Source organism: Canis lupus, chromosome 17, assembly GCF_011100685.1.
Source record: "Canis lupus familiaris isolate Mischka breed German Shepherd chromosome 17, alternate assembly UU_Cfam_GSD_1.0, whole genome shotgun sequence".
NCBI lineage: Eukaryota > Metazoa > Chordata > Mammalia > Carnivora > Canidae > Canis > Canis lupus.
In genome coordinates this window covers 46,770,795-46,796,841 of record NC_049238.1, presented here as the reverse complement: position 1 = coordinate 46,796,841, position 26,047 = coordinate 46,770,795, and the positions used below count along the sequence as shown (strand labels likewise).

General features: G+C 33.9%; 1 protein-coding gene and 1 long non-coding RNA gene across 8 annotated transcripts in view; one reads left to right on the top strand and one right to left on the bottom strand.

Annotated features, from left to right (window-relative positions):
* The window catches only part of LRRTM4 (leucine rich repeat transmembrane neuronal 4), a 706,237-nt gene that overhangs the window by 444,246 nt on the left and 235,944 nt on the right, over positions 1-26,047 (bottom strand). The window lies entirely within an intron of this gene.
* Positions 15,696-26,047, top strand: part of LOC102153465 — a 111,964-nt gene continuing 101,612 nt past the window's right edge. For all 6 annotated transcript variants that reach the window (XR_005372522.1, XR_005372520.1, XR_005372523.1 and 3 more), the window contains exons 1-2: positions 15,696-15,792; positions 22,506-22,632. This is a non-coding gene — a long non-coding RNA (uncharacterized LOC102153465). The remainder of the gene's footprint in view (positions 15,793-22,505; positions 22,633-26,047) is intronic.

Genomic DNA, 26,047 nt, shown 5'->3' with positions numbered 1-26,047 from the left:
TAAGTGATACAAATGTTAGAAATATCTGACAAGAATTTGAAATCATTCATCATAAAAATGCCTTTTGAGCAATTATGAACATATTTGATATATTTTTTTAAAAAGAAATCCTTAGCAAGGAAATAGAAAATAAAGAATCCTGAGGGAGAACAATAGAAATTATGCAATTTGAACAGAAAAAAATAATTTGGAAAATAATACAAAAAATAGGGACTCACAGGTCTCTGAGACTATTACAAAAGATCTAACATACATCTTATTAGAGTTCCAGAGAAGAAGGAAAATGGCAGAGTTGGAAAAAGTATTCTAATACTTTTAGAAATAAAGTATTATTTCTGTAAAGAAATATTTCTATAAAGAAATAAAAGTTGAAAACTTCTCCAAATTAGCAAAAGATATACATTTAGGAATTTAAGAAACTGAGCAAACCCTAAACAAGATAAACTAACTTCTGAAAATTAAAGGTAAAAGAAATTTTTATAGCAAACAGAGAAATAACACCGTACCTGTAGGGAAAATTTTCTAATGCTAGTGAATTCCTGATAAGAATTCATGGAAGCCAAAAGGAAGTAGCATGCTTTTAAAGGGCTGAAATAAAAGAACTTCATTCCAGAATACACATCCAAGAATAACAGACTTCAGGAATAAAGAGGAATTCAAGATGGTCTCAGATGATGGAAAATAAAACAGTAAACAAAAGAGAAATAAAAATCAAATGGGAATTGTTGCCAGGTGATTTGCCCTCAAAGAATGGCTTAAAGAAGTTATCTAAATAGAAAATAAATGATAAAGGAGCAAATTTTGAAACATCAGAAAGGAAGTAAACAACAGAAATCAAAATTATGGGTAAATACAAAAGACTTCCCTTCTCCTATTAAGATTTCTAAATTATACCTGCTGATTGAAGCAAAAATTATAAAACTGTTTACTCTAGCTCTCAGTGAATATACAGGAAATATTTAAGATAATTATATTATAATTGAGGTAAGGAGGAATAATGAAAGGGTAGAAAAATTTTCAGTACTTTACTCAAGCCAGTCAAATGCTGACACCAGTAGACTGTTAGAAGTTATGTAGATTCAATATTAAACCTAAAGCAAATAATTAAAAATTCCATACAAAGAGCTACACTTATAAACATCACAGATAAATTAAAATGGAATTCTAAACAATGTTCAAGTAACCTATAGGAAGAGAAGAAAAAGAAAACACAGAAATGAAAAACAAAGAATCAAACAGAAAACAAAAAAAAAAATGACAGTTATAAGCCCTAAACATATCATTATATGTAAATAATCTAATTACAATTTAAAAATAAAGATTGAAAGAGTATATTTAAAATTATGATGCAACTGTATGCTATCTACAAGAACCTCACATAAAATACAGATTTCCCTCACTCTCTAATAGTAGAGTGTTCTTATGAAACCTCTCATAAGACACAACATGGCGCAAAGTGAAGAAGCAATTATCACTAACTTATATAGAAAGAATTTTCCAGCATTCCAAGACCCCCTAAATAACTTCTCTTTGGCTTTTCTAATGCCTGACGACACAACTTGCTAATGGATGCACAAAAGGAATAAAGATAAGAACAGATGCTTGTGGACACAGTTCAAAGCTACAGAGCCTTGATGCTGAGATGCTGAGTATAGTTCCTCGAGAAGGAGTTTGGTGGTGCCACTCTTGCTGCTACTGGTTGGCCCTGCTTCTATAATGGCTCAATGCAAAAGAAACACTGCATACTTTTTTTGTCTTTTTTCATAAGTGAAAATCTTCTTAGGATTTCTTGAGGTTAATGGAAGCATGTATTAATGTAGATGTTTCATAAAAGTGAAGTAGCATAATGCAAACTTTCAAAAAGTGGAGAGTAGCTGTATAATGACATATCACTACATAGTGATAAAAGGGCCAATTCACCAATAAGACAACAATACTAAATGTGTATACACCAAACAAGAGAGTTGCAAAATATGCAAAGTGAAACTGGTAGAGTGGAAGAATAGGCCAATCTACAATTGTAGTTAATCTTTCCACACCCATCTCTCAAGCAAGCAGTGATAGACAACTAGACATAAAATTAGCAAAAATATAAAAGATATCAACATTGTTATTAACCAACAGGACCTAATATGCATTTATATGATATGCCACCTAATAACAGTAGATTATACATTATGTCCACAGAACATTTACCAAAATAGACCATATCTTAACCATAAAGCAAACTCAAAATATTAAAAAGAATTTAAATCATATGGAATGTATTCTCTGACGACAGTAGTATCAGAATAGAAAATTAATATTAAAGCAATCACAGGACAACCTCCAAATGCTTGGAAACTAAACACTATATTTCTATGTGATCCAGACCAGAGGAAATATTAAAGGAAATAGAAAAAGAATAAATTTAACAGAATGAAAGTGAAATCCCACATAGGATGCAGCTAAAGTAGTGATAAAGAAAAATGCATATCGTTAAATGCCTATATTAGCAAAAAATAAAAGTCTCAAATCAATAAGCTGTCACATCAAGCTACTAGAAAAAGAACAAAAATAAGTACAAATCATGCAAAAGGAAGGAAATAATAAACAAAGAAACAAAACCAAGAAACTAATGAAACAAGAAAACAGAGAAACAATGAAGAAAATCTATTTAACAAAATCTGTCTTTTGGAAAAGATCAACAAAATTGACAAATCTCTGGTGTAACAGATTAGAAAAAAAAAGAGAGAAGACATCAATGTCATGAATAAAATAAGAAATATCTCTATAGCCTCTACTGGTATCAAAGGGATAGTAAAAGAACAATACAGATAACTCTACACAAATTAATTTGACAACATAGATGAAATGGACCAATTCTTGAAAGCACAAATTAACACTGCTCAGCCAACATGAAATAGATAAATAATGTAAACTGTTCCATAAATCTTAAGAAATTAAATTGTTTATTTAATAAAATTCTAAAAAAGAAATCTCCAGGCTCAAATAGTTTCATTGGAAAAGTGTACTAAACATTTTAAGAAGAACTAACAAAAATAACAAGAACTAATTTTAAACAAGCTCATGTAAAAAATAGAGGAGGAAAGACTTTCCAACTCATTTGATATAGCTATCAATTACCCTAATCCAAAATCCAGATGACAAAAATAGTAGAAAGAAAAGAAGGAAGAGAGAAGAGGGAAGGAAGGAAGGGAGGTAGGGAGGGAGGAAGGAAGGAAGGAGATAGGTAAGAAAGAAACAATAGAACAATATTCTTCATATATATAGACAAAAATTCTGAACAAAGCATTAGCAAATAGAATTCAGAAAAAACATAAGAAACTAATACATCATAACTAAATGAGTTTATTTTAGGGATGTAAGACTAGATCAATATTTGAAATATAAGAAATATAACCTGTCATATTAAAAGGGTAAAAAAGAAAAACTACATGAAAAATTGCAGGATCTTATCAATGGATACAGAAAAAGCATTTGGCAAATTTGAACACCCATTCATGATAATCAGTTTTAGAAAACTAGGAATAGAGAGACTTCTATAGCTTGCTTAAAAAAAAAAAAAAAAAAAAAAAAAAAGGAAACTACAAGTAATCTACAGGTCATGGTAAAAGACTGAATGCTTTTTCTCCAAGTTTAGGAATAATACAAGTTTATCCAATCTCACCACTGCTATTCAACATAGAATTGGAAGTTGTAGCCACCAGGATACACTTAAGTAAATGAAATAAAGGCATTTAGATTGGAAAAGAAGAAATTATTTCTATTTGCAGATGACCTGACCACCTATGTGGAAAATCCCCCAAATAAATGTACACTTGTACATTTATATACATATAATACATTTATATATGCATATATATAACGTATATAACATTTATAACATATATATATACATATATATAACTTCTGAACTCACATATAAATATAAGTATATATATAAGTTGTAGATTTATATATAAAATTTCTGAATTCACATATAAATATATCATATATAAATGTGAGTTCAGAAATGTCACATAGTACAACATAAATATTTTAAAAAGTCAATGACATTTTTATATATACTAGTAATAAATGCATCAAGATCAAAATTGAAAATGTAATACGAGTTCCAAACCCACCAAAAAAGGGTAATACCTACGTATACATCTAATAAAATATGTACAACACTGATATGTTGTAAATTATAAAATGCTGATGAAATCAAAGAAGATCTAGTTATATGGAAACACATAACATGGTCATGTATTAGAAGACTGAACACAGGTAAGACATCAATTTTCTGCAAATTGTCATACATATACAACATGATTCCTATGAAATCCTAGCAAGATATTTTGTAGGTATATATAAGATTATTCTAAAGTTTATGTAGAAAGGTAAAAGAATTAAAATACCTATAAAACTTCTGAAAAATATAATAAAGTGGTAGGAATTACTAGTCCATGTGATTTGAAGATTTATTATAAGATATAATATCAGGACTATGGTATTAGTAAAGGCATAGACACATAGATCAAAAGAATAGGATAGAGAATCCAGAAACACACAGAAATACAGCCAACAGATTTTTTGACAAAGGGAAAAAACAATTCAGTGGAGGAAAAATAGCCTTTCAACAAATTCTGCTGGAGCAATATGACACCCATAGGCAGAAAAATAAATCTCAATCTAAGCCTCACAATTTACACAAACCTTAATTCCAAATAGATGGTAGATTTAAATAAAAAAGTATAAAACTGTAGCACTTCTTGAAAACACTGAAGAAAATCTTTGGGACTTCAGACAGGTAAAGAGTTTTTAAACATGACACCAAAAAGATGTCCATAAAAGAAAAAAAAAAAAGATGAACTGGACTTCATCAAAATTGAAAACTTTTACTTGTGAAAAACCCTGTAAAACAGGATGAAAAGACGAATTATAGACCAGAAGAAAATATTTGCAAAGCACATATCTGATGAATGATTTGGATCAAGAATTTATAATGAATTTACAAAACACAACAGGAAAAAAAAAACTAATTAGAAAATGGGCAAAGATTTTTTCCCTGAAGAAGATAAATGGATGGTATATAAGCAGGTAAGATGTTTCATATCAATTGTCATTAGGGAAATGCTGATTAATACCACAATGAGACATCACTACACACCTACTGGAATAGCTAAAATTAAAAATAGTAACAACATGAAACACTGGTGAGACTATGAAGAAATTCAATCTCAGGGCGCCTGGATGACTCAGTCAGTTAAGAGCCCAACTTTTGATTTCGGCTTAGGTCATGACCTCAGGGTCTTAAGACTGAGCCTCGCTTCAGACTCTGCACTTAGGATGAGTTCATTTGTAACTCTCTCCCTCTGCCCCTTCCTCTGCTTGTACTCTCTCTCTCTCTCAAGTAAATAAATACATAAATAAATAAACAAATAAATAAATAAAATCTTAACAAAACAATCCCTCACACACTGTTGCTAAAAATGTAAAATGGCAGAGTTGCTATGAAAAATAGCTAGGCAGTTTATTAAAAAAAATAAACTATACATTACCATACAACAGATCAATTGCATTTCTGGGCATTTATCCCAGTGAAATAAAAACTTGTATCTACACAAAAACCTGTGCATAAATTTTTTTATGGCAACTTTCTTTGCAACAGCCCCAAATTGAAAGCAACAAAAATGTTACTTAACATGTCTATTAATAAACAAAATGTAGTATCTACATATCATGGATTACTATTAATCAATAAAAAGGAAAAAACTATCAATATTTGCAGCAACCTGGATCATTCTCAAGATCACTGTCCTGAGTGAAAAAAAAAAAAAAAAAGCCAGTCTCTAAGGGTCATATACTGTATAAACCCATTTACATAATATTCTCAAAACAAAGTTACAGAGGAGTAGAACTGACTAATTGTCAGGGTTTAATGAACAAAGCAGTTTAGGGATTTGTGTATGGCCATAAAAGGGTAGCAGAATGGGAATCTTCATGGCAAAGTAGTTCCGTATGTTCTGCATTGAAGTAGTAGTTTCACAAACACACACGTGATAAAATGTCATACAACTATACTTACATTTTATGGTGTTAACAGTTTCTTGGTTTGCTATTGCACTATAGCCATGTAAGATGCAACCTTTGGGAGAAACTGGATGAATGGTACCTGAAAACTCTCTGTGTGGTCTTTGCAACTTCCTGTGAATCCATAATTATTTCAAAATAAGAAGTTGGCAACAAAAAAAAAGTGACCAAAAATAACTAAATAAGAAAAACACTAGGCATTGAGACAGTAAGCCATAAACTTCTGGTATTACGATCACGTTATTGTTTATATTGTATTAAGGAATAATATCAAAAACTTAAGTATAAGGCAAGTGGATGGTTGCATGTACCTCTATCTTCACTTTTTATTTTTTTTATTTTTTTTAAGATTTTAATTATTTTTCATGAGAGACACAGAGACAGAGGCAGAGACACAGGCAGAGGGAGAAGCAGGCTCCTGGCAGGGAACCCAATGTGGGACTTGATCCCAGAACTCCAGGATCATGCCATGAGCCAAAGGCAGAGCCTCAACTGCTGAGCCACCCAGGCATCCCTATCCTCACTTTTTAATATATAAATTCCATAACTCAAACAGTTCAGTAGGACTTTCACTGAAATATCAAACTCTGATAAGGTCTATCTAGAAAAATAATATGGGCAGTATTTGCAACAAGATATGGGGTAGAAACCAAACAACAACAATAACAACAAAAATAAAGATGTGGAACATTAGGAAGTTGAAGAAAGGTCACTGGAAGAGCAGGGAAGATAGATTTTACTAGAAGACATCAGAACACACAAAATTACTGTAACTAAATTTGTACATGATTGATCAGAAATTAGCACAGAGATATTTGGAGCTAATTAGAAAGTCTAAAAACAAACAAAAACTTTAAAAATAATTTGGTATCCTTTAAAGTACTAATAGCAGTGACAAAATATGCCAAAAGTCAAGAATATGGTTTAGGAATCAAGTAAGCTTAGACGTGGATCCTTGTTCTTACATTAACTGGCTAGGTGACATTCATTCAACAGCAATTTCTCGAGGGTTACCTATGTTTCAAGGGTTATGTACCACATTGATGGAGCAATAATAATCAAAATAGAATTATTCCATCTTGTAAGAGAAATGTAAGAAGGATACAGACAAATAAACACATCAGTTATGCAGTGATAAAATCCTCTACAGTAAATATGGGGAGAATGGAGGTTAATAGATAAGAGACCAGATCAGAATAAAAGAGAGCAGCAGTGTAGAGTCTGCTTCAGATCCATTCTCCCTCTCCTTCAGCCCCTCCTGCTTGTGTGCTCTCTCTGCCAAATAAGTAAATCTAAAACAAACAAACAAAAATATATTTTTAAAAATGAGAGCACCATTTCTGAAGAAAGTGATCCCTGAAGTGACATATGAAGGATGAGTAAGAGTGGTGTAGATGAAGACCCAGGAATGGAGAGAATTGGGTAAAGATTATAAACGTGACTCAATACAGATGGCACATCATTTGGAAGATGGAAAAGGAAATAATTTATCCAATGTTGCTATAGTCAGCTTACTTTTCATCCTTTCCATGTGTAACACCTATATGTTTGATGAACATAGAGGTTCAATAGAACAGCCCACATTAAGAGCCCTGTAGGTCAAAATAGACTTATAACTCTATAGTTAATTATTGTGAATACAAAACAAAACACAGAAAGGAAAGGAGGGGGCATTCTATTTGGTGAAACAAGCAAAAGTTCCATGTCAGGAGGCTTAAGATTAAAAGATCAGCCTAATAGATCACAGGGTGGCTTTTAGTACTAGGACAAAATTCTGTAGGAAAGGTTTATAAAAGTCTGTTACATTTTTAATAGAGAAATAATATTTCTAGAATTTACACAATATTCAGATTTACAAATGTGTAGGTCACAGCAGATTACAGAGGTAAAGCATACACTCACCTGAAATATCCTAAAAGAGTTTGAAGAGATTGAAAACATGAACAAAACACAAGTGTATATGAAAATTCCCTCCAGGTTTCCTACCTTAGATTCTCCTTACCACATGAGCTATAATTAGAGATTAAAACTGGGGTGTCTGGATGGCTTAGTAGGTAGGGTATGTGATTCTCGGTCTCAGGGTCATGAGTTCGAGCTCCCCACTGGGGGTAAAGATGATTTAAGTGCATTAATTAATTAATTAATTAATTAATTAATATAAAGATAAAGAGATTGGAACTTCCAAGAAATTGTGTTTATATGATTTTGTGTGTTGAATGGTGGCTTTTAGTACAGAATGATATGCAATCTATATACCAGGGATCAGAATATATCCTATGAAAATGAGTTTTAATGTTTAGTTATGATTCATAACACAATGTTACACAAACGGGTAGCAGTATTTAGATATTAAACCACTTCTTGTCAAAATTTGCCCATATGTTTTTCTAATATCCATTAACTACCACATCATGAAAGAGATTCTAATTTGTCATCATTTAGTTTCTGAAGTTAGTAAGAAAGGTAAATATAAACTCAGCTTATACCAAGAAGCAAAAGCTAATTCAACTATACTCAGAGACACAGATGCAATAAGTGCATGTCAAAACATAGCATTTTCATAGGCAATTGGGCATTTACATTTCTGAGTGGGTTTTTAGAATTGTAATTATCCAATTTAGAAGGCAAGAGGGCAATTTCCTTATGAAAATAAAGCCTTATCAAGCCTGATCAAAATGCAGTTGGGACCTTATACTAATTGATGACACTGGAATTGGAGACAATCTTAAAGTAATGATTGCAGGAGATGAACCATAGAATAACTTGCACTTTTCTCCATCACTAGGCAATAACTTTAAAATAATAATTTCCTACATTCACACATATAGTCATTTCATATTTCTTCTTATTATTTCCAATGATAGGTCTTCAGCAGGTGAAAATTGGAGGAAGCATGAATATTGTGTTTAGTCCACAGGAAATGGTGGTAAATTTAAATCTGTATTGGGTTTCACAGTTCCTCTAGAGAAGGGATTGAAAGTATTTTGAGTATCAAACATTAAGTAGTGTTGATAAAAACACTGTTCTCAAATATTTGGAGGTAGTAATAAAAATAGATAAAAGTAAGCCAAGGAATAGTTTTTTTTTTTTTTATTCATTTATGATAGTCACACACACACACAGAGAGAGAGAGAGAGAGAGAGAGAGAGAGAGGCAGAGACATAGGCAGAGGGAGAAGCAGGCTCCATGCACTGGGAGCCCGACGTGGGATTCGATCCCGGGTCTCCAGGATCATGCCCTGGGTCAAAGGCAGGCATTAAACTGCTGCGCCACCCAGGGATCCCCCCAAGGAATAGTTTTAAAATGAGGAAATATGAAGCAATGGTGAAGTTATTGCTCACCAAATATTCCATCTTTTCCCTACATTTTCCAATCTTCGTGCAGATGGCAATTGTCATATGACAAATTCTAGTCAATGGGCAGTGAGGAAAAGTAATGTGTCATTTATAGACTAAGACAGTGACATTCTCATATGGAATTATTCAGAATATCTTTTATTGTTCCAGTGAATTTGGAAATTTGTTTAAGTTGATGGTGTTATATGAAACTCCCATTAGCCTTGGTCTCTGAGTGAGAAGATCCCCTTAGTATGCCAAACTGGAAATGAAATGATAGAATGAAATAAAACTGGGTTACTCTAAGCCATTAAAAAACAAACAAACAAACAAACAAACAAACAAACAAAAAACTCTCCTTTGACTGATCCACGTTACCTGGGAACACGAACCTAGGATGCAAAATGGATAAGAAACTGTGCAGGATTTCTAACAACATCAGGACTACTACTGATCTTTGGAGAAAAGAGGTTCTCTACCCTGATCTATGAGTCTTGCTGACTTGGTTAAAAACAAATAAAAAAATATAGCATTCCTTGCATATACAATTTAAAAATAAACTTGATTTCCAATCACTTTCAGTTTTACTGAAAAGTTGCAGCACTATACAGAGTTCTCATTTACCCCTCACCCAATTTCCCCTATTGTTAATCATCTTACATTAATATGGTACATTTGTCTTAACTAATGAACCATCCCTGATACTTTATTATTATTCATTAACGTTCATACTTTATTTGCATTTCTTTAATTTTTATCTAATATTCTTTTACCTATTCCAGGATCCCATCTAGAATATCATATCATTTATTTTTCTTGTCTCCTTAGACTCTACTAAACTATGACAGTTCCTCAGACTTTCCTTGTTTTTGATGACCTTTGCAGTTTCAAGGAGTACTGGTCAGATCTTTTGTAGACTAAATTTCAATTTGGGTTTTTCTGATGGTTTTCTCATAGTTAAACTATGATTATGAGTTTTAGGCAGGAATATCACATCATACCAAGAGTACATACTATTGAGATGACATATCACTAAGGATGTTCTCCTCAATGACCTAGCTGAGGTAGTATGTTTTAAGTCACCCCCCACCCCCACCAGCCACTTCCAGAAAGTTACTCTTCATTCCAACTTTTCATGCTGCACTCTACAGAAGAAAGTCATTTACATATATATTTTTATATCTTGATAATTCTACTTGGAGTCCCATTCTCCACTTGTAAAATGTTCCAACAATTCTTGGTACCTTGTCCTAATGGTATCTATACAATAAAGACACTTCATGTAATGCAGGTTCAAACTTGTGGAAAGATATGTTAAGCTCATGCTTCTTTAATATCTGTCTTTGGAGGTTGCATCCATTATTTACATATCCACTTTCACAACAACTCAGAATATTAGCATTTCAGAGCTGTACATAACAAAGTACATTAGCAGCTCGAGCTGCCATTAAAAATATCACAGACTGAGTGGCTTATACAATAGAAATTCATTTTCTCACAGTTCTGGAGATTGGAAGTTTGAGATTAGGGTACAGAATGGTTGGTTTTTGGTGAAGACTTCCTGGCTTGTAGTTTACAGCATTTTCTATTGCACATGGCCTCCACGGCTTTACTTTGGTTCATTCATTTATGAATGTGGAAAAGGAGAGCAAGTGAGCCCTTTGGTGTCTCTTCTTTCAAGGACACTAATCCCATCAGATCAGGGACTCACCCTTAAGTCTTTAGTTAACCTTCATTACTTCCTTCAAGGTCCATCTCCAAAACCACCACACAGGGAGTTAGGATTTCAATACAATGAACTTTTAGGAGACACAAATATTTAGTCCATTACTAAAGGAAAGAAATAAAAGAAAAGCCAAGTAATGAATAGAAGATGATATGTAATATCTAATTTCTCTTCCATCTAATTCAAATAAAAGAATACAAAATTAGTGGAAAAATATTTTATTCTATTGTTTTATTTACTATATGTCTTTGGAAAAGCAGTAATATTTACCTTTCAAATGTGAACTAAGTGTCAAGACATGATTAGATATAAATCTATTCAAACCAACCCTAAAATGAGGCCCCTTATATAAACACACAGCACAATTAGGATGAAACGGTCATCTCAATACTGCTCTACTAATGAGAATTGCCTCTATGAAATGACTATATTCATTTAATTAAAAAGCCCATTATGGATCTCATTCAAAATGTTGTTCACTGAGCTCTTCAGAATAAATCTAATTTGTTTTAGTGGAGTGTTTAGGAGTGTCATTTTTATTTGTTTTCAAAGATGGTAAAACAACAGGGTCTTAGAAAATATAATGAGCTATTCACCAAAAGAAGTTACAGTGAATGGCTTTTATAAATTGAGAAAGCCTTAAAATTAAAAGGGAGTCATGTCATCATAATATGCTAAGAAAAGGACAAAGGAGAGGTTCTGCTCAATACAAGAGAGAAAAAAAATGGAACAATGATACAAAATGCAAAGCTTTCTTCTACTTTCTACTTGTTCAGCATCTTTATAAAGTTGTATTTTAACAACTCTAATTATTGTACTTGAGAAGGAAACACTACAGTAATGTCTACTATAATAGCAGCATGTTCAAAGTAACATGATACATAGTTTTCATATAATTTCATTTGATTTAATACATAGGAAACCTTGAGAAAAATCTTTTCAAACCCCAGGAAGTGTATAAAGCCTTTAGTCTATAAAAAAAGTAGGATCATTAATTGATGAGAAAATAATGAATAATTAAATATATTGCATTAGAACAACTGATTATTTAACAGAAATTTTTTTTTACCTAATTATATTGCAAAATACATTTCAAGTGGAGTAAATTTTAAATGTAAAAATGTAAATAGACGTCCAGAGCAAAATAATATTACCATTGATTTCTGGAAAACAAAGAAGTCAGAGAGTCATAAATGATTTAGCAGAGGGGAGGAATTTATATCCCAAGGGTCTACAGAAAAGATTCTGATAGGAAAAGGGCCTATTTGTTCCACCAATCTCTTGAGAGGGTCCAACAGAAATGATAGTAGACAGTGCGAAACTGGTGCTAAAATCGTTTGAAAGGCCTACTCCTTCTGATTGCAGGAAACAGAGGGACAATTCTGCAAGGTGGACAGAGACACAGAGGCTCTGGATATGGATGAAGTGGCCCATTGGTGTGCAGAGGCAAGGCATCAGGCTGAACCATGGGGGAGTGCAAGCTGCCATGAGCTAAACTCTCTCTTCTCTCACAATCTTCTGGAAAATAGACCGGACACTAGAGGATGGCTGAATAAATTGCATTATCTGGAGGTAACAAACAAAAATACTGAAATACTGATATTTGCTAAGAGAAAGAATCCTCCCACAAAAAGTTATGCCTTGCTATCCTCCCAATCTTCGTCCAGTAAAGCCATAGGAATCAAATGTCCCCATGAGAATCTCCTAATAAGCTTTTTAGTATTTCAACTATTAATGAAGAAATCCCTCAAAAAGTAGAAAATGAAGCAACTGAAAATAAGAGAAAATATCATAGAAAATTTAAAACACTGATCTAGAAGATCCAATCTATGATTAATGTAGAGAGACCATATATTCCAGTTTGCCCTGTGAGTTCTTGTTTAGAACTGTTTTTCCAGCAGATTTATTGACAATGCCACTTTCAAGTCAAAAATATCCAACTGTGGACTATTAATTATAAGATCATACTACCAGACAATTAGAATTTTCAAAAAGATAATTTAAAAGATTAGAAAAAGTTTCAGTAGATGCCAATAAAACATCAGAGCACTGATGTCAAGTAAAGGATCTTAAACATCTTCAGAAGTGGAAAAATAATATGAAATAAAAGTTCATTAGAAAATGATTAGGTATCTCAATACGACTGTATTCTTTTTTTCTGCCTACATCTCTATTATTCTCAGTTTCCTTCATCACCTCATATTCTTTGCTATCAAGTTTTGTTGCCTTCAACTAGTTCTAAGCCTTTTTGTAATCTCATTCTATACTTAAATCTTTGATGATGTAATCCATACATGAAACTCCAAATTCCATCAAATAGATAACGATTTTCAAAGTTTTATTCTTGGCACATACTTCTCATCTCAGCTCCAAGTCTAAATCCAAGTATATCCAAATGAGCATTTGACATTTCCCCTAAAACGACAAAACAAAACAAAAAAACCCTCACATCAAAAACCAAAAGAAAGGAAAAAACTAAAAATAATAATAATAAAAATAAAAATAAAAACACCAAAACAAAAAACCCCAAAAATCCTCAATGTCATAAATCCACAATATAATTCCCTTTTTATCACCTCCACTTTCAATCTGTACTTCTTTCAAGAATCTTCTTCCCTGGATAGTACCACACAGTACAATCTGGAAACCAGAAAACAGAATTCTTGGAATCATTCTTCACTCTTCTCTGTCCAATACTCTTACATTGAATTTATTACCAAGCCTTACTGGTTTTTTCCCCTACTGATTATCCCTTGTAACTGTATAATCTTCGCATTGCCATTCCTATCACCCTCCCATTGCTCTCCTCTGAACTCCTGGAATAATGTTGTAATGGCCTTTTCCACCACACATTCCACTTATTCCCCCTCAATTCATTCTGCACATGATGTACCCAGGGATTTTTTTTAAAAAGACAGATGTGATCACATCAGTTCCTGGCTTAAAATCCACTAAGGTTAGCCCAGTTGCTCTTAAAAGTATGAAAAAAAAAGTATTTTAAGAACTTAATTCATCTGTCTTTTCTCTACATTTCTGTCTCTCCAATCACTTCTTCCACAGTTAACCATGGACTCACCATAATGACCTTTCCTCAATTCTCTAATCTAGCAGTTCTCAAAGTATGTTCTCCAGCCCAGCAATAGCCGGGTCACCTGAAAACTTGTTAGAATTGCAATATGTGCAAATTCTTGGGCCCTGACTTGGATCTGCTGAAGCATAAACTTTACAGTGGGGTGCAGGAATGTATGTGGTTTTTTTTTTTTTAATATATTTTATTTATTTACTCGTGAGAGGCACAGAGAGAGAGGCAGAAACACAAGCAGAGGGGAAGCAGGCTCCCTGCGGGGACCCCATTGCAGGCTCAATCCCAAGACCTTGGGATCACAACCTGAGTTGAAGGCAGACGCTTAACCACTGAGTCACCCAAGTGCCCCAGAAATGTATGGTTTAACAAGGCCTTCAGTGAGAACCACTGAACTTTTGTATTCACTGATTCCTTCCATTGCAGCTGTTTCTCTCCTCCCTTTTCTTACTTTCTACTTGCTTTCCATATTCCACCTCAAATTTTATTTCTTCTGGGGCATCTTGCCCAATGCTTCATTTTTCCCATTGTTTATTTTAGATTCTCTTGTTATAAATTCTTCACAGTTTCTAGTATTTTTCACTCAAATTAACTATTACAATGTGTGATTATACATATATTTGTAGGGTTAGTTAATTCAATGTCCATCTCCCCAACTAGACTTTGCAAAACAGGACACCATGGACCTACTTAGATAGACCCATAATTTATTAAGAATGGTAGCATATGGGGGTGCCTGGGTGGCTCGGTCAGTTAAGTGTCCAACTCTTGATTTGGGTTCAGGTTATGATCTCAGGGTTGTGAAATCAAGCTCCATGTCAGGCTCCTTTCTGGTTGTAGAGCCTGCTTGAGATTCTCTGTCTACCTTTCTCTTTGCCCCTCCCCAACCTCTGTCTCTTAAAAAAAAAATGGTAGCACATAAAAGAGGCTCAGTAAATATGACTAGGTTACTGGCAATATGTTGAACAGAGAGATAAAATGATAGTGAAAAGACAAAGTAAAGGAAGGCAATTAGCACATTATATTGTTAATGAGAATCATTCACTGATTTAAGGAAGACATTACATGAAACGTACTGAATCGGAGTGTCTGCTAGACATTCTAGGCTGGTACCATTAACAAATATAAATGAAATTCAAATATACCAATTGCTGGTAATCACTAATGACTTTAATGAAAGAAAAAAGTGCTTAGTTAAACAGAGTATGATTATACAGAGCTCCCTTGTAAACAAAGACTTTTGTCAAGTACTTTTCTTTTTTAATTTCTTTTTCTTTCAGAGCACAAAGAGCTTTGTTCAATCTATGCTTGTCTTGCATATGTTTTATATAAAAAATATTTACAACATTCAACAAAACATAATAAAAGAGACTGACTAGTTAAATGTTTTATCTATGGGAGCAGCACTTCAGTAGAAATAGTTTAGACTAAAATCCTAGAACCTTGGTTCCTTAAATTCTGAATTATGTTTCCTAGTTACTAAGCAACATGGATGCTTCATGGAGGACCATGTTTCCCACACCGATTCAGCTGTTTTTCCTACTTGGGATTGCTGACAGACAGAAGTTGAGGTAATATGGCCACAGCCATGCACTAAAGTAAAAGATGATGACTTAAGATCTGAACTGTGGTAAATGTCTGGATTGACAGATAAGGCAGCACTTGTTCATCTGCATCCCTCTGCGGAGGCTTGAGAAAAAGTAAAAACCTCCTCCTTGATAAGTTATGTATTTGGGTCACTGGTTTTAAGAAAGAAAGGGACAGCTTAGAAAAGTGACCTAGAAAATTGAAAAGTTAGGGCTTAATTGGAAGAAAAAAATAAAAATAATAGGTCTTGTTCCCAATTTGCCCAGGAAGGTTGTGAAACTGTACCCTTTTGCCCTTCCTTTGTGTCCACTAAAAGGAGATTATTTAGACAGAGGTCTCCCCATGATGGCTGATGTGAAAATGTGAAATGTGAAATGTGGTCATGTGAATGTGAAAATAAGGTCACCCTTGCTTGGTTCTCCTCCACATGCCCTATCTGAAAAAGATAATTCTAATTTTGTGTAGTAATAAATGTATAATGGAAGACTCTGTAGAATTAAAATTTATTAGGATATTTTCTGAAAGCAATGTCTGCTCCTTTTAAGGAACCTTACTCTCAAGGATCCTCATTTTACAACCCATGTTATTCTTCTTCCACATTGTTATTTGGCCACTTACATTTCTGATACCATCTCCTTTTCTTAGTTCATGCCTCATTAGCTACCTAGAGTCTAGACCATGAAATAGCCTCCTAAAAGATCTTCCTGACTATTGCTGACCTTCCACCAATTCATTTGCCAGGCCACCACTCAGGCCAATGTTTCTGCAGTATCCGTTTGATTATGCTGTTTGTCTATCCTTCCATGGTTTGCTACCACTTATTTTTTATTGATTGATGGTCAAATGTTTTCTTATAGGATTAAAAGTATTCTATGACCCAGTAACAGATTACTTTTTTTCATTCATATCTCCCACCAAAACACGCCTCCACCATCAAGCTCTATGCATATTTACTCTACAAGCACAGGTAATTCAAACATAAGATATCATTTAAATTTATTTGACTACATAATGCCGTTTAACATCTCCCAGCCACTGTATTGTGTTCTTGCCCAGAATATCCATAACCTTCTCTAGAATTTTCTGCCTGGTTAATTCTTAATCCTCCTTCAAGAAGGCTCATGTTCCAACTCTTTTTTGAAATCTATCCCAACCATTCCTCCCCTCTTCTCAATAAGCATATTTACTATTACCTCTGTAAAACTTATTTTCTCAGTATATTTATCAACACATGACATACATATCCTTTTATAATTCATTTTGTCTTTTTTCACTAGATAGCTCCTTAAAGACAGTAAGGTTGTTTGACGTCTTTAGCCAGTGTCCTGTATGAGAAAGGCCCTCAGTAAGCATATTATAAATGAATAATTGAAAATGTATTGCATGTAACAATTTACATTTATAGTTCATTAATTCTATGAGATGAATTGTGACTCTCTCATATTTATCTTTATATGTCCAGTGCCTATACAAAGCCAATCAGATTATAAGTATTCAATAAAACAGAATAGATGAATCAGTGGATGAAAAAGTTTAGAGTTAAATTGCTGAACTAGAAAAATGCAATATCATAAAGAAGAATAGTTTGTTGGGGAACCTTCCTGGCTCAGGGAGTTGAGCATCTGACTCTTGATTTAGGCTCAGGTCGTTATATCAAGGTCATGGGATTGAGCCCCGTGTCAGGCTCTGCGCTCAGCACAGAGTATGCTTGAGATTCTTCCTCTCCCTCTCCTTCAGCCCCTCCCCATCATGTGCACTCACTCTTTCTCTCTCTTAAATAAATAAATAGATAGAGAAAATATTTAAATAAAAAAAGGATAGTTTGTCTTTGGTTCCAATTCACCTTCCCTTTCATCCTGTAAAGCCATCTTTTCCCTGCCCTATATTATGCCCATTTGCATGTGTCTTTGCTTCTCCTTCTCCACCCTAGCTGGATAGTCCTTGCCACCAGTGATTTTTACTTGGCTGTTTGTTAGTTGATGACACAGGTATATTGGCACTTTAATGGAAGTGTGTTGAAAAATAGAAAGATTTTAATGTCCAAAAGAATGAATTGTTAAAAAAGAATTTCAAGCGACTTGATGAACATAATAGATATTTGTGAAGGTAAGGGATACAGAGAGAAGAGAAAGTGAGAACAGAAAGGAGTAGCAATTTACCCATCTCTGAGAAGGTACAGAATTTCCATGAAGTGAGGTCACTAAATAAGTGAATTGATCACCATTTCCAATTCTTTGGTTGTCAAAACAAAATGAATCTTGTAAATATCAAGGTTTCTTTTTTTGCAAGACACAGGTTTATTCAGAATTGTAGAAAGCCATATTTTTACATAAGATTCTATGATTTGACAGCTTTTAAAGTCATGTATTTTAGAGTACAAAGAGTTTCATTGGCACTATTTTTTAGTGAATTCCGTCTTAATATTTTCATTCTATGTGGCATAACAAATTATAATGGGACCACTTTTAATCAACTTGTTTTTTCATTCTGTTAATTTTCATGTCTATTTGGGACATCCATTAAAGTCAATATCCTTAATTTAATGGAAGATTTCCTTTTGAAGTTGCTACATTTTTTCTGCCTAAATTAACACTGAGGATATGTAATGGATGTGTTAAATAGATAATGCTATTAATGGGAAAACTGCATAAATTAAATACAAGCCTGATAATTTTCAGAGCATCTGTTTTATTTTCAACAGTTCAGATTCTTATGCAGTGAATAAGCACCTGAAGAAAATGGACCTCTACTCTGTATTGTCTATTACCCTAAATTTATAATTACTATGGCAAAACCTTATTTTAGTTTTGATATGAATTTAGCAGAAGGAAGAATATAGGCTAATATTTGATCTCAACTGGACAACACTTTCACATACACACAAAAATAACCCTAATATTTGGGGAAACTTTTGAGGGGAGTCATTCTTTAAAAAATCCTGTAAGTTGAATAGTGAATTAAGAAATTTCAGGGAATTAGATTTAAGGTTTTTAAAATGGTTAAGCAGGATAAAAAGTATAATGCTTTGTTCTAATGTTATACTTCCTCTTTAGAAGCAAAATAAGAAAGCTGGTACATAAAAGATGCAATATAAATTTTTACAGGGTTTTTTTTTTTTTTTTTTAATTTTTTTTTTTTTAATTTTATTTATTTATGATAGTCACAGAGAGAGAGAGAGAGGCAAAGACACAGGCAGAGGGAGAAGCAGGCTCCATGCACCGGGAGCCCGACGTGGGATTCGATCCCGGGTCTCCAGGATCGCGCCCTGGGCCAAAGGCAGGCGCCAAACCGCTGCGCCACCCAGGGATCCCCTTTTTTGCAGTTTTGTGTTTTGGTTTTGATATCTAAAGGTGTTTAGAAATAGATCAACTTATGGGCAGCCCGGTGGCTTAGTGGTTTAGTACTGCCTTCACCCCAGGGTGTGATCCTGGAGACCCAGGTTGGAGTCCCATATTGGGCTCTCTGCATGGAGCCTGCTTCTCCCTCTGCCTGTATCTCTTGCCTCTCTCTCTCTGTCTCTCATGAATAAATAAGTAAAATATTAATAAAAAATACTAGTTTAAAAAAGAATATTAGTTTAAAAAAGAAATAGATCAACTTATGAAATGCTTAAACTGCTAATTACATATTTATTATGTGTTGCTTTGACAAAATGCGTGGCCAGTTATTTGTCTTAATGTTCTGTAACCAGCATTTTTTTCTTTACTGGTAAGTACAGGATGTCTACTTCTTATTTCAGTAATAAGAAAATTTTTAGGAAATGACTGCCACAAAAAAATTTTTTTTCAGTCTCTCTTAAAAATAGAGGCTAATAATGCTTGGGATTCATTGATTTGATTACTCTGGCAGCATTTATGTTCACTCTGAGGGAAAAAAATATTAAATTTTGTATTTTCAAAGTCCTCATACTCTTGTTCTCTTTTGTTTCTTTCCCTCTTTCATATGTGAATATACATACACACAGGCATGCATGCGCACGCACGATGTTAAGCTTTTTGGCAATAAAGCAGGAGATTTTTCTATTACTCACACTATATATTACCAGATCAAACAATCTCACAAAAAGGTTAATGAGCATCTAGATAAGATGGAACCCAAGGGTTTAGTGTTCATCATGATTTTAAATGTGGCTTTGGCTTTCTGCTGTATCTGTACCTATGGCAAAATATCACAAACTGCACAGGACCATGGTGAAATCACAAGTGCAATAAAGTTCATGGTGTTTGGATGATAAATTTGCTCATTTAATCATATTTTTTATGGTTAAAATTTTTAAAAAATCAACAAAAATGCTTCCAGTTTGGTTTGGGGGATACTTTATATCACTGTTTGTTTTTTTTTTTCTCTAATGTATTCAAATACTAAAATTTAGGTACTCAATCAGTGATTTCAAGTGACATTAATAAACCTAAATTACAATGTGTCAAAAGGCTTTGACAAAAAAAAAAGTTCCCCCAAAACAATAAAAAAAAACCCTATTACTGATATTATACTAAATGCAAGATCTTAGGGATTTTTTGGCTATATTACTAACTTAAAATGGCTTTTGGATTTTTAATATTATGACCCATTCACAATATCTATGATAAGCTTAGGTATCTAATTGTTAAAATTAATATAAAGGGAGTCACAGACAAGTTAACTAAAAATAGCTATCATTAGGTCTCTCTTTCTTTCCTAAAATTCCAAAACCCAGATAACTTGACAGAGTGTATGGCTGAAAGCAAATGAAGAGTAATGAGGGTTTGGTGGCTCTCACTGTGCATGAGTTCTGTTCCCTTAACCATGGGTACCACTGCATGTGTCAGGCTCTGGGAGGGCCTCTAAAGGACACAAAGATGTGCATGAATGTGGAAGAGTACTAGACTCCTAACAGGGATGGAAATCACGTAGTATCCAAAAATCAAAACGTAAGTCTTAAAAAGAAAGAAGAGAAGTGAGAAAAGGAGAGGAGAGGAGAAGAGAGGAGAGGAGAAAAAGAAGAGAAAGAAGAGAAGAGAAGAGAGAAGAGAAGAGAAGAGAAGAGAAGAGAAGAGAAGAGAAGAGGAGAGAAGAGGAGAGAAGAGAAAAGAAAATGGTTGCTAAGGACATTTTAAAGCCATCCTGATGTATGCATAAGCCACTTTAGCTGCCTATAAATAATCTCCTGCCTTAAAACTTCCACAGCCCTTCTCTGTGCCACACACTTAGTACCCACCTACATTGATTTGCATTATTATTTGTTCCTGCAGGGATTTCTTTATAACTTTTAACCTAGGTTATAAAATCCTGTAAAATGAAGGTGGTATTCTATAATGTTTTGATTCTCCTTTGTCTCCAAGGCATTGATCAGTCTCTTCCATAATTGGTGTTAAATTAATTGTTGTTGATTTTTTTATAGGACCAAATATAGCCTGATGCAATCAATAGAAGCTCAGTAAATGTTCTTGAATATAATTTAAAAATATAACTGACAATCAGACAGAATTATTCTGTAGGCTATGTTATTGTGCAAAAATGCCCCAGAAAATAAAATTGGGAGCATACAAATCAATTCAAAGGGCTTACTACTATATAAATAGTAGTAAGGTTTTTAAAACTATTTTAACTCTTGTGTGGTTTCCAGAAGATCTACAGAAAGATAGGGGCCTCTAGGCACCTACAAATGAATTCCTCCTTATGCTGGACCTGATCTGTGTTCGTTCACCTTTGCTCAGCCTGAGTGACAATGCCTATCTTGTAAACTGCTATCAACTGTAAGCATTAGAAAGTTCATGGACCCTCAAGGTTAATGTGACACCAAATCAAATCGAATTGTAATCAGAGATTTTCTTAGAGGTTTTGCCTAGGGTGAGGGGTGGGGGGTGGGGGGAACTATTTACATGTGTTCAGCTTTTAGGATAAGTTTCCCTGGACTTCTCCACACTTAAGATGACAATCCTCAGGGTGCCTGGGTGGCCCAGTTGGTTAAATGTCTGACTTTGGCTCAAGTCATAACCTAAGGGTCCTGGGATGAAGTCCTGTATCAGGCTCCCTGCTCAGTGGGAAGTCTGCTTCTCCCTCTCCTTCTCCCCCATCCCACTGCTCATGCTCTGTCTTAAATAAATAACAAATAGATAAATAGATAGATAAATAAATAAATAAATAAATAAACAGATAAATAATAAATAAATAAATAAATAAATAAATAAATAAATAAATAAAACATACTTAAAAATAGATGACAAACCTCTCCCTGTTAAGGCTTTAAGAAAGAAAGAACTGATTTTCAAAAGCTAGGAGGTAAATGGGAAACACAAAAGCCATTGAGTTGAGAAGTGTTAACTGACTTATATATAAGCAGTATAAGCAAAAGAATCAAAGTACAAAAAAAAGTACTAAATCTGCATTCAGCTACTACTCCTAGAGTTAAGTCTGTTTATTTAAAAGCTCCATATTTTTCTTTACACTAACCATGAGATTATAATTCTACGCATTAAAATAGGCCTGTGTTCTTATTTTTTAAATTTTTTTATTTGCCTAGAAGTTTCCACATTGACTATTTCAGATTCTCAGGCAAGCATTCCATGTAAAAATACATAATATGCTAAAACCTATAAAGAAAAAAAAGAAACAACGAGGCAGAGAAGGAGGAAGGAAGAAATTTTGTCATAGGAAGTATATGTAGACATGTAACTACTATAACATTTAAATATATATATATATTTTTTTTCTAAAGATATATTTATCCCCAACCCAACTTGCTGGAGTAATATGGAAGGAAAAAGCTTGGAATCAGGAATGAACATGGGAGACTGAAACAACCAATATCTTCCAGCATCGAGAAGATAGAAGAGCTCTCCCTGGTAAAGGATGGGATGGGGTTGTGCAACAGTGCCTAGGACAAACAATGAGGAGAAGAAGCCAAATTTAGAGTCCAGATAAAGAGGGGAGGGTGTGGGTAAGCATGTTAGTTGCCCTATTTCACTTTGTCCTTGATATAATAGTTTTATATTCTCTATCAGTGTTCTGTGATCTTGCATGTTTACCTTTAAAACAAAATAGGCAAGCCCAGTGACTTAACAACTACAGCACACATGTCAGAGCAGAAGGGATAATCCAAAATGTGCATTTTGAAATAGTTTTCTGTAATGTGGCACATACCTCATTGTTCCATACTTTCACTTTTTGGAAACAGTTATATTCAAAACCAATTACAGATAGCAACAATGGCACAGGGAGTCTATTTTCTGGGAAAATAAATTTTACTATTTTCAGCTTTTAGTACCTGTGTCTGTATGGCAATGAAGAATACTTTGTTGTAGTTCAGTGTAAGTTTTAATCTTTCTATCTCTGATCTGGTCAATCACATCACAAAGAAAATCATTGTTTGCCTAATTGCATATTATCTCACAGGAAATTAGAACTTGTATAGTATGAAAATTTATAGGATAGAGACATAAAATAGTGAAGCTAAACAGAAGATATATCCATCTGTCTTTTAGTCAGATACCCTCTCAAACACCATAGAATATTAAAACATATACTTCGTATGTTCCATTCCTTTTCTTACCAGCATGTGGCAAGAGAAGAGTCAATGGGGAATATCCTCATGGTTAGGCTATTTGAACCCAAACCACTGGGGAGTAGTAATTTGGACATTTTCTGACTTGGACTGAGTTTAATGCACTGTTAAATTCCTCTTTTCATATGTAAAAGCAGATGATCTCATTTTCTTAAGTGACAAATGGATTCCGTACAATATAGCTCGTTCGTAGTGAACTTTACAAATGACTCACACCATATATGACTTGTGCAATTACATTTACATTTGCTTGTCATATTTACTCTAAAATGTCACTGAGTACTTTTAAAAGTAGCACTATATGGCAAACTCAAGATGAGAAAACTGTAACTATTCATTTCAGGTTAATTCCAACTCTGATTAGGCTTATAAGAAAAATAAATCAAATTCATTTGCTAGGGTTAACTGGAGTGTTTCATTTGGGATTTTTCTCTTCTCCCCTCCCACCTCATCCCACATCTCTCTCTCTCTCCCCCTGGGGAGAATCACTGCCTCAAAGTCACACTGAAAGCTAATTATCATGCTGGAAAGATGTGGCATTTTACTTGGAAAGGTCACATGGCATAGTGAAAAGAGCAGTGAACTTATAATTAGAAGTCCAAGGTTCAAAGCCCGATTCTCCTCCTGTCTGACAGGATGAGTGTGGCATAGTAGTAGCACCTCTAAAGCCCTGCTGACTTTTAACCAGCAATGTGACCTTGGGCAAAGAGAGTTGGATCTCCTTAGTTTCCTTATGACACTTTTTCTTTTACAGCAGTTCTTGTAACAATGAAAAGATATTATACCTGTGAAACATTTATAAAAATATCAAATTTATGCACAAATGAGGACTTTAAGCACCATTTATTAAATCAAATACATCTTCCTTGCATGTAATATTGTCCTGTGACAGCTGGATGGAGCTTAAAAATTCACCATATGTATCTCTATGCATGCTTGATTGGCACTCCTCAAATATGTTTTTCATTCATCAAGTATCTCATAGCAAGAGCTAAAAGACTGTGATTGCCAGAAAAATCAGGGTGCTAGAGCACTAAATGTCCCTGGAGAGAATATTTTCCCAAAACTACATAAAGGTGTATGGGAAGAGTTCACAAGAAAAGTAAAAAGCCAAAAATACAAATTTCAGGGTATATTCAAAGGGAGCCAAGGGGAAGTCATCCCAATATAGCTGGAGAGAAAAGTCCCAGATATATGTGGGGGATATAAATACCCCATCCACAATATCTTATTTCACCAGTTTGTAGAAGTCAGGTTAGGAAGTAGTGCACGCCATATGGACTCCACCACTTTCTGGCTCAAAATCATTTGGCATCTATTGTTTTTTTTTTTTTCCTCCCACGACCACCCTTATGGGCTTAATATTTCAGCACCTGAAGCATTACAGCCCACTACCCTTAGTCAGTAAGATGCACAAGTGCCCTTTGCAAGTTGGCTCAAAGCAATGAGATTTCACTTCTCTAAACTCTTTGATGTGATTATAATAAGCAATGGTGGTTCTGTAAAACTGAAAAAAAAATTAGAATGTAATGCCTGTCTTTGGAGGCTATTACTAATTAAAAGGGTCAAAATTTATCCATCACCAAATTCTAAGTCTAGGTTAGAAAGAACTACAAACATTTGAAATCCAACAAAGAGACGGTTGCTAAGATCCAATTTATGAGGTCATTAAACTCATTGTCCTTCAAGACTATCATAGACCCCAAAAACTGTTTTTTTCTTTCTTTCTTTTTCTTTCTTTCTTTCTTTCTTTCTTTCTTTCTTTCTTTCTTTCTTTCTTTCTTTCTTTCTTTCTTTCTTTCTCTTTCTTTTTTCCTTCCTTCCTTCCTTCCTTCCTTCCTTCCTTCCTTCCTTTCTTTCTTTTCTTTTCTTTCTTTTCTTTCTTCTTTCTTTCTTTCTTCTTTCTTTCTCTTTCTTTCTTTTTCTTTCTTCTTTCTTGTTCTTGCTGTTCTTGCTGCTGTTGTTGTTGTTGTTGTTGTTGTTCTTCTTCTTCTTCTTCTTCTTCTTCTTCTTCTTCTTCTTCTTCTTTTTAGAGAAAGAGAGAGAGAACATGGCAGGGATGGAGGCAAAGGGCAGAGGTAGAGGGAGAATCTTAAGCAGGCTCCATGCCCTGCAGGAAGCCTGACATGGGACTTGATCTGAGTTGAAATCAATAGTTAGACACTTGACCATCTGAGCCATCCAGGTACCCTACCAAAAGCTCTCTGTATGGATCTCCTAAATATCTGTTGTATTAGGATCCAGGGAAAATAAATTTACTTTTTTTTTTTTTAAACCATGATGATTCTTTAAATACTTGATAATACTCCAGCTTTTTTTCCAAGCTAAATATTATTCTCTCGACCAAGTTATGTAGATTACTATTCATTGACCATTTTAACCACTCTCCTAGAACTAGTACTTGTTTGTCTACATTTCTTTCCTTTGTAGTACTCAACAGTGGATATCATAAATCAATTATTGTTTAACCATTATAATACTATAGATCATCTGCTCTTTTGGACTATATTTTACAATTCTATTACTTTAGTACATATTGCACTTGCTTTTAGATTATTCTCATGATATGACTATTATAGAGTCTAATAAAACCTCTGAATCTATTTTTTATTTTTATTACTGAGAAATTTAAATATATACAAAAGTAGACTAATATAATAAATCTCCTATATATCCATTATTCAGCTTCAACAATT